Below are 10,735 nucleotides of genomic sequence, written 5' to 3'. Positions count from 1 at the left end.
GCACTTAGAGACTAATAACTGGAATATCTGTTATAAATTTGGGAGCTAATCATTGAGAATCACAGAAAAGGAAGAAAACTCGTGTATACTGATCCATCTCAGGAAATCTGGATGATGTGATGTATCTGTGAAAAAGGCAAGGAGGGCTCTATCCATACAGAAGGAGTGAAACAATAGTGCCTTTATATGAATCATTGGTAGGGCTCCATGTATAACAGTAGTCATCCATGTCTAGGGAAGCAGGATTTAGAATGGGACAAAGGCACAGGTCTGTTAGGAAGATCACAAGAATAAAGTCCTTTTGTGTAATAAGTGACAGCAACTGTATTTTTTAACAAATCAAAAGTTGAGATTGTCTAAAAATGTCTTTAGGGTGTTTTTTCACTCAACAACAGGAAGATAAAGTAGCTGTTTAAAGGACAGAGGTGAAACCAGACAAAGTAGTAAATTAACTAGGACAGTACTGAGGCTACAAATTAAAAGAATATTTTTAACCACAAACATGAGAGAATATAATAGATTTTTAGTAAAATTTCTTGGGGCAAAGCTTAAATATTTTTAGTCAGACTTTCTGCAATTTATGAAAATAATTATATGAACTTGCATTATTCTGTGCTTTTGTAGTCCATTTTCTTGGAGATTCCTTCAGTCTCTTTAGGTAAGATCCAAGTTATCTAAACAAAGGGTAAAACTACTGTTCATCCTCGTTGCCTTCTGTGAGAGATCACAGCTAATCATGGTATCAATGAAGTTCTGTCAAAACAGGTCTGTGTGTACAAATATTTTATAAATTCTGCTGATTAATTATTTCTCAATAAGCTGTTGTGGGGATGAGGGCAGCTGCACAATTTATTATAAAGAGAAAGATTAAATGTAGCAAATGCCTCAAACTAAAACTATGAGTAATACCTGGATATCTTTCCTTCAAAGCAGAGAGCTTTTTCTAACCTTTTGGAAAAAGTGTATGTGGACAGTGCTGAACTATGGCTCATAAAGGAAATGTATGAGACACAGAAGTACTTCCATTAGCAAGTTGCTCAGATTTCAAAGGTACTGCCACAGCTTTTTCTTCAACCCAAAGTTGTTGTAAGTAATTCCTCTATCTGTGCATCTGTGTATCTATCAAAAGATATTCTACTGTTCTGGTTGCCACATGCCCAAGACTCTGGTAGATGCTGAGAGGCATCCCAAAGAAATTGTGCTTGACTGTGGAGAGATACTAGCAGAGAGGGTATGGAAGATGAGGACTTTGCACAATCACATGCACAAACATTTACACACACCACAGACAGCACATTTATCACCTGCCTGAACAGTTTGAGTGCTTGAAACATGTACTTTGTCTTTTTTCCCCACACAGTAATGAGTCATATAGCTTATAGGACCAAGAAGAAAACATGAAAAAAAAATACGAAACCACACAGACCCAATAACAAAATGTGTCTATTTCTTTCTTTTAACCTAACAAAAAATAGACCTCCTCATCTATGATCCCTATGGGACCCTTCCAGTTTGAAAGATTATACAATCACAAGTTATATCTACACATAACTTTAATTTATCTAAAATCTGTATACTATTTCAAAGTATTTGATTTTTATTTGTATAGAAAAATAGTTTTGTGCTTTTCATGTTAGAAAAATACAACACCCAGGCCAGTCCCTTGGTAAATATGATTCCTACATCAGTCTTTGTACCAGCTGCCAGAATTGTGGTAGGGAAAGGATAATAAACTTTGACTCAGGCTGGGCTCACTAAAAGGCAACTTATCTAAATGAGTACAATTGCAGCTTCATTTTAAACTCTTTCTTGATCCCATGACTGAATGCTGTTGTATTTGGCTTTGTTATACAGACTTTTATGCAAATATTAACATTCAAAGAGCTGGCTTTTCAGAGGATGTAGGCATTTTCCTAATTTTAAGAAGTGACTTTAGTGGGGCATCTCTGGTTAGGCCTGTGTGTAAGTATCAGTAATCAGAGCCGAAGTGTTTGTGAGTGTAGTCCTTTCCTCTTTTCTATGTCTGTTCAAACCTGTCCTGCTGAGTTCAAAGACAGATTACACATTCCTTATCTTTTGTAAATTCCTTTGGGTCACCTTTTTCCTCCAAGTCTATCACAAGTTCTTTTTGATTTCTAAGATAAGTTTTTGGCAAAGACATTCTTCCTGAAGAGGCATCCCTGGACTAACCAGCAATGTGCCTTTTCAAAATAATGGCTGATTTTAATAAATAAGCTATAAAATATATCTGTATGTTTACAGAATCATATAATATATCCAGCTGGAAGGGATCCATTATGAAATACGTTTTAATATATTTGAAATAAGATACAAACTATTCAATATAAGTAAATAAATAATATAGTATGATAAAATGATCAGGAACCTGGCAACCTAGCGACAATGAAAAGCAGCAAGTAGCAATCAGCTCTCCCAGGTCACGTCTCAATGATTAGATTTTTAACTTAAAAAAATGGATTGGTGTGTAGAGTATTTCCTGAGGATAACAGGTTTTCTGAGAGAAGAGGGAATAGGAAGCAAAGAGTACCCTCTCTTTTTAATGCTTGCCATCTCAAAATGCACTGAGAGGGATAAGGTTACTTATCCTTTTGTGGTGCCTTTGTCCAAATTTCAGTTATTATCCTACAGCACAAATAGCACCTTTCCAAACTAATTCATTAACTGACATTATTTGCTCTGTACTCAACTTTTTTTGCTCAGTGTTCTTGACCTTTTATTCACCCCTCATCATCTGCTTTAGGACTCCACTTTGTAGTTTCTAATTTTGCTTCCTCCGCTTTCTGGTGTTGCTGCATCTGGAAAAAGCACAGGGAGAGGTTGTGAAGGGTGAGCACCCAGTGCTATATTTCTACTTGGCAGAAGCTACAACTCCTCCTGCCTTGGGCTGTTCTGATGGCAGAAGGCAACGATGCATGAGGAGCATTTAGCACCGTCTTGACCCTGCTAGCAAGGTGTAAATCAATTAGCTGTTGAGCTAGCAGCCTGAGGCTACAGAATGAGGGAGAAGAAAATTATGGCTATCCTGATTTGGATCTTAGGATGTTGTTTTGGTTTGACTTGTTTGCCGGGAAGGTGTGCTCTTTTGTTGTTTGTTTGTTTGTCGGTTTAGTTTCAGTTTGGCTTGGTTTGGGTTTTGATTGTTGATATTTTATTTCCCCCACAGGGAAAGCTCTCCTGGGCAGCAAGCCATCAATTTTCAGTCCTAGTTAATAGTATCAATGCATCTGATATGTAAATGTTTCCAAATGAGAGGCTAATTCTGCACAGCACCCAATTCCTTCAGCTGCTAGCAATTAAGATGGATAGTTCAACATCTCAGAGGTCTTATTTTATGAGAGCATGAGTTATCTCATCAACACTGATTAATTAAGATCCACAGAGGATAAAGTTCTGAATGCTCGTGCTTTTCAAAGTACTCCCCAAGCTGAGTAATGACTATTTTCCTGGGTAAACTTTGCCAGGGGTGGGAGCATAATAAAGAATTTAGGGTTCTAAAAGGCAGCATTTACTCATATGAATTATGCCATTTTACAGCAAAAGTTTCAGAGTGCTACTCACATGAGTGAGAATTGCAGTTCATCCATCATTAGGAAAGCCATCAATAAATAAATGCTAAAACATAAATACATGGTCACATCCTTAGAGTGTGTACCATTTTAAAGTGTACTAATAATTTAGCCTGCCAATAAATGTTCTTAATGAAATGCTTCAGACTAATGTTGGAATAATTTTGCTTGATACAAGTGGAAAAATTGTGCATATTAACCTGATGGGGGGTGTCACTTAAGGCAATGCGCTTGCATAGGTGCTTGAGAGGCTCTTCATGTAAAAGACAAATATTCAGTAACAGAAAAATATAAATATGACTTAGAACTTCAAAAAAATCAAATAACGAAATACAATTAAAAGATTTGCAATTATGATAATCTTACTGTTTTTACACATTTCTTTTCTGTGAAGAGTGCTTTTTGTTGAAGAATAGAGAGTCTGTGTGTGATTAAATTTAAAATGGTTTTGTATTTAATGCCCAGGTGTATTTTCAAACATATTCAAATGCAAACCAAAATGCTTATTACTTTCTTCTTGCCCTTAAATTTTTAGACTTATGTCGCCTTTATTCATATGAGAGCAATTTTTCTACTCCACACAAGAATTTTGTGCAAGAAACTTGCCAAGACAAGATGGGTTTTTGTTATGTTTAGCATGGCCTTATAAAATTGATTGTAAAACAGTTAGACAGTTGTACACAGAAAACCATGAAGCCCCTGCTCCTACTAATTTTAGCTTTGCCTGTCAGGCCTCCCCTCCTTCAAGATTGCTATTGCTGCAAACTTTTCTTCAGGATATAATTGAAAATTACTTCACAAGTTGTTTTCTTCACCTGCACAAAGATTTCCTGCTTCTCTTCCTTCAGTGTTCATGCTCTTAGACACAAAGGAAACTGTAGCAAGTGCCACATTTCTGAAAGAAAGAGAAGTCCAATTCCTGCCTCAGCTGTCAAATAGGATGGGTTTTTAAACTCAAGAAAAGATGGGGAAATGCTGCAAGTCCATGGGTAGATTGCTCCCTCTCCTGACAACCTTCCATATTGCAGAAAAAACTTTTTATCCAGCTAAAATTGAGGCCTATTTAAAACATCTGGTTTGCTATTGATATTTATTTTTGATTACTTCTTATTAGAAATTCATAAAACTTAAAAACTATTTCATCATAAGATCTGATCTCTATTACTGCACTTTACTGGGTACAATAAGGAAAGGAGCTTTGCTAAACATATCTGCTAAACACATCTGATGATATTTCTCATGGCCTGCCTACAGCTAAGCCTATTTTTTGTGGAGAAGGTTCTGAAGCAGGCACACAAGACTTTCTACCTGCTTCTACAGAGGAGAATAAAAGAAGTTTATTGAGGGTCTATAGATACTGGAATATCACTTTACAAGAGCATCTATTACGTGGTCCATTTCATAATTTCAACCAACCCAAGGTCACATTTGGTTCTCAGAGTTTGCTATGCCCTCTTTCTAATCAAATCTGAGGCTTCCCTTTGCCTTACATATGATCTAAATCTAGTCAGAAACCTCTAGTTCTGCAGAACTTCCAGTTAATAATTCAACAGTAGCAAAAAAAGACAGTGTAGCCAGATTTTATTACAAAGCTCAAAAGATACAATTTTCTTTGACCTGAAAGCTGAAAAGCTAGGAGCAAAAGCCATCTATAGTCAATTTTTAAGTTATTACCATGCGTGAGGGTTTGATTTATGAGTGTTTTATTTGTTTTCTAAAATTTAGAACTGATATTATAATCTGAAATATTTTACTTCTGATAGAGTGAGGCTAGATATTTTTGGCTAGTTTTGAAAAGAATTAAAATAATCCCAAAAGTCCCAAAATAACCAAAAATATAAAATATCATAAATCAGACTCATTCCTTCATTTTGTCCCATTAGAACCATGGGGCTTAGAGATGTTCTTTTCTTTTTGTATTAAAAGCTGACATCCTGAGGCAAATAATTGTTTTTTTAGGTTTCAGAGCACAAGAAAAAAAAAAAAAGTAAATAAACCCATGTTTTAGTGTTAGCTGAACATATAGAGGATTTCTGTGCCACTTGAAGGCACAGACACAATGAAGGAGAAAGGTGATCATCTTCTCATTGGAGTGGGGCTTCAGGCAGAGGACACCCTCAAAGGGAACATGTGACAAATTGGGTCTGGTGGGTCTGGCTGGAGCCACGAGTCCCCTCCTTGTGAGACAGCGTGACAGCACTGCTGGGGAAAGGCAGAGGGAAATGGACACATTTCCCTAAAGCATCTTCTAGTGCCAGAACCTGATGTTGGTATCTGGCTGAGCACTATGCTGACCTCAAAGGTCAGGGGGAAATGTCTGCTAATGTTAATGGAGCAACATTTTTGTGAGAAAGGGGTATTTAATATGTTTTTCCCTACAGTTAAATACATCCTGAGGAGACCATTTCTCTTCCTATTTCAAGTCTGGTCATCACAATTTCTGTGGCAGCTCATTTCTCCTGGGTGTATAAGAATGGCTCACATCTATGTGCAAACCTCTGAATTTAGGAAGAAGGCAGGAATCTGCATTTAAAATATACAACAAAATTATGTTAAGGAAAAAAAAATATTTGGTTGTCATTCAGAAATTTTATTAATATTTTACTCCCAAAAAAATAAAGCACCTAAATGGTGTAGAATTCATGATACTTTATGAGAGTGGGAGAAACTGAGGAAATTTTTTTTCAAAAGCTCTTGAATGAATCATCCATCCTTGATTACAGATCAGACACTTTAGCCAGTTTCATTGTAGGAGATCAGAAAGTCATTGGAGTCAGGGATTCAAAGACAAGCAAAAACCTCTTGGAAGGTGGAAAACAGGCTTTGGGGAGGGATCTGTCAAGAGGCATATATCTCTCTAGACAGAATGAAAGACACCATGATGGAAATGGAAATCAAAAAAAAGAGAAACCAAGAGGCAGTCACACCAAACAGGAAAGAAAACTTAAACAGGAAAGGATACAGGAAAGGACTTAGAACAGACTAGAGGGAGAAAGATATTGCAAAGCAGAGATTATTATGAGAAAACAGCACAAGGAAAACCTGATATCCAACAACTTAGAATCTTAGCAACATCTGAGAAGTGCTTCTCAGGAAACGCAGATTTTGAATCACTTACTGAAAAATCCTGTTTAGTTATGATTTCTGTAAGTAAATAGAAGTTTCAATACTGGGCAATTTTCTGTCAAAAAAAAAAAAAAAAGCCTAGAAAGATAAGGAATTGCACACAGGTCTAAGACAAATAGAACCACTATAAGACCAAGTTCTATTGCAACTTGTTGAAGGCCTTTTTATGAAAACTAAACACCACAAAACCGAATGTTCAAAATTAAACAGATTCTTGTTGTGAGTAAAACTGTTTTTTTGTAATGCAGCCTCTGTTTCTAGGGTGTCATAAGAAGCAATCCAGTGAGAAACATTCCAGAACTGAAGCTTAAGTCCACACAATAGTGACACTTTTTGCCAGGAGCTAAGAGAGCTCAAATGCAATGGGCTTCTATGGAAAATCTGAGCATCATCTCAATTTAAAAAAAAAAAAAAAAAAAAAAAAAAAAAAAAAAAAAAAAAAAAGTCTTGTGCCTCAAATCCCTTTCCCCTCTGCTGGGAAAAGTTTTGCTCAAGGGAAAGATTTGCATTTGACAGAAAATGTCTAACAAGTACACCACTGTTTAGAACTTTTAAAACTAGATAAAATGCTAAAACCAAAAGAACTTCTGATAAACATGCCTTTTTTAAAAACACCTAAATCTATTTTCTCTGAGACAGTTGGAATAAGATTGATTTTGTTTCTGTGTACTTAAGTTTGTTTCTTTCATTCTCATGGGTCCTTTGAGTAAAAACCAAAACGAGACTTGTTGTCTTCTATAATTAAATTTAAATAGATTACGATAAATATTTACTTTGTGCAGGCTGCTTTAAATAATTGGCATAAAGTGTTCAGAGGCAGTCTTTGAAGTTCCTACCACTTCGGAGGAAGTTATGAAATTTCACTCTGTATTGGTGCTAAAGATTCCCTGGGCAGACTGACAATAGCTTAGTAGCATTATGACAGTGAGCACTAGAAAGTAGGAGGATCAAGATACATTTAAATGAAAATTTAACATCTGTCAGACACAGTAAAATCTCTTCTGCTAGGTTTTTAATGTAAGAATACATTGAGGATGCCATTCTTACAAGTTTTTGAAAAAGAAACATGATTATTTCCTTCCTTCCTTCCTTCCTTCCTTCCTTCCTTCCTTCCTTCCTTCCTTCCTTCCTTCCTTGGAAGACATTGCTGTAAATATTATCACAGTTGTAATTATTGCTGCATAAAAATAGACAGTTTCCTTTTTAAGGAACTGATTTGTTGTATTTGCATAGACATTTAGAAAACCATATCAGCTTCTGCATGAAATACAGTAGAAAATTTATCAGAATTGTCTCAAATGTTCCTTTATAGCATACCTAGATTATACATGAAAAGTTTCAAAGTCTGTGAGCGTCCCTCATGAAAAATAACTAAATTATTTCTCAACTTTATTTGTTTAATGAACAATTAGTTGCTTTCATGATTTACATAAGCAACAATTTGAGCTTTGTGTGGTTTATTTGTATTCCTATGTGATGTTGAATTTCCCACTCTTGATTTCTGGATTGTTTTTCAAAGCTTTTCCAGGCACAGTTTGTTGTAGTTCCTGATCTTCTAGTCACAAATAGCTTCTTTTACTTTTGAGAATACATTGGATGTCACTGCAGTGAGATCCACAGCAGAGCACCTGCCTCTGCTGCTGTGAGCGAGCCAGATCTGTCCCATGCTGCTGTCAGCCATCCAAATCTTGGTATTGACCACTCTTGCTCCTAGTCCTCAGCACATAAGTACCATTTATCAAGACGAAGAAGTAGTCACTGTATTAGGAAGTCTTTATGGTCCATGTCCCAGTTCTACTCCCTGGTGTTTTTCCACCATTCTTTTTTTTTCTCCATTGCAAAGTGGCTGTGCCATTTCTTCACATCCTTAAACAACTCTCCTCGTCTAACATCCAAACCAAGTGTCATTGAAATTCATTCTCGCTCTTACACTTGGAGAAACTTCAGTACTTTCTTCTCAATTAAACTTTGTTACATTTCTGAGCAAGAAACCTACAATCCCTGAAAATAACAGCAGCATTTACTCTAAATAACTCCTTATCCACAAAGAAAAAGGCTCCAGTGGATTTCTTTATGGTAAAAACTTCCTGTAGGTTCAAAAATCTCATGGAACAGAGGTCCTAGACTTCGAAAAAAGAAGAAAAATCCATTTTGCAGAGAATTATATATTCTGTGCTGGTAACTCTCCTTGCTTATTCTGTCTATTTAGTCTTCTTACAAACAGGGTTGTGATGTATGTGTAAACTATGTTCATTCTCATGCTATTTTTCGTATGTTCTTCCTTGAACAGATGATCATAATATAGCCAAGCCTACCTGCCCAGTTCCTGTGTGACCAGCAGTTTCTCATTGCTTATTTTATTGGTCAGTTTTACTGCATGAAATTATCCTTTGCTTTGTTTCTGTCTTGGGTTAATGTAAGTTATTATGAAGGAAGAACCATTTTCAGCAAAATATGTAGATATTTTAACAGCAGCAGTGTAGACATTGCAAGATAGACAAATGGTAAGGAAGGTATTGGAAGGCCCAATAAAGAAAAATTTGATCCCTTGAGAACTCAGTTTACCCTTCTAGGCTCAAACTAAAAAGTGCTTAGATTTCATTCTGATGAGCCACAGAAACTGCTGTTTGTAAAGGATAGAAACATTATGGACCTGTAGAATAATTATTTGCAGGCTCTTTTTAACTTCCCTGTTAATGCAGTTGTCTATTCTTCCCTGCTCCATTAAAGGATATGACTGAAGTGTGAATGTAGCTGAATCCTGAAAAATTACAAGAGTCATAAAAAGGATAGATGGAAATGAGTTGTTGACTCTCGCTGCCTGGATAAGATCTGAGGAAGGAGGAGCACTAAATGAAACCATTCAGCTGAAGCTGCTGGAATGGAGAAATGTATGTACATTCACTTTACTGACCTCTTAACAGAGTTTTGTGTCTTCTGTGCTTCAACCTCCAGGTTATCCATACCTGAGGTAGCTATTTAACGTCATCTACATCTGATGTAGAGCACACATGGCTCAAAAATTGATTTTTTTAATCCCTAAATTTGTTTAAAAAATGTTAGGCATATGACAAAACCAACAGAAAATACATGTGTTAAGGGAGATGTCATCTTTCCTTATGGAGGGAGATTTATGCACATCAGCCCTCATTTCTTCTTGTGGCCACTAGATTTTATTTCATAAGGGGAATATGCTGCCAGCCTTACTACTCCATCAATATGAAATTCATCATGATCTAGAACAGCCAGATGCAGTCTTAAATTGTTACGTAAAATCACTTAATCACTGTAAATCACTTTAATTCAATAAAGAAGACTAAGCCTATACATGGCAGTTCTGTGCTTTCCTTCTCAAAAGACAGAGTATAAAACATCATAAAACACCTCTGAGCCATTTACTCAATCCAGAAGAAATTTTGGAGCAAGCAAAGGAAACCTACCGTGAGAAATTTTGCTGGTCATGTTCCAGCCTCTAGCACATGTAAATAGAAATAACCTTACTGTCAGGAGAACACAGGCAGTGAGGCTGTTATGTTTAATCCTTTTGAATAAGCTATTTAAAGAGGGCCAAAGCACCATAAAAACAATTAGAGGCTGTTTACCTGTTGGTTAGAGAAATCTTTGGATCTGTGGGTTTTGCTGTAATGGGAGAGGAGGAAGTGGCCATTTCTACCACCAAAGACTGCTAGTTTCTCTTCTGGATGTAAAGAATCACTTTTTAAAATATATTTTCCAAATATGAATATTGTCTGAGCAAAACACTTGAAGAAGTTTTCTTTGGGTATTTTGAAAATGCATGATCCAAAAGAAATAGTTATTTTGGAATTGTTTTCTTTTCAACAGTGTAGATGCATCTATGAATATGATAGTTCTGAAGCTGTGTGTTTCTGCTGGGAGTGAATCTGTTGGCTCTAGGCTGGGGAGATGAAGTGTTGAGTTCCCACAAACACACCACAAGAAAGAAGTTTTTTACTTTTTTTGCATGAAAGACAACCTGCATGTATGAGTTTATTATTCAGTGC

This window comes from Onychostruthus taczanowskii, unplaced genomic scaffold (assembly GCF_017590055.1).
Source record: "Onychostruthus taczanowskii isolate IOZ18803 unplaced genomic scaffold, ASM1759005v1 scaffold4, whole genome shotgun sequence".
Taxonomy (NCBI): Eukaryota; Metazoa; Chordata; class Aves; order Passeriformes; family Passeridae; genus Onychostruthus; species Onychostruthus taczanowskii.
Note: the sequence above shows the minus strand (reverse complement) of the source record.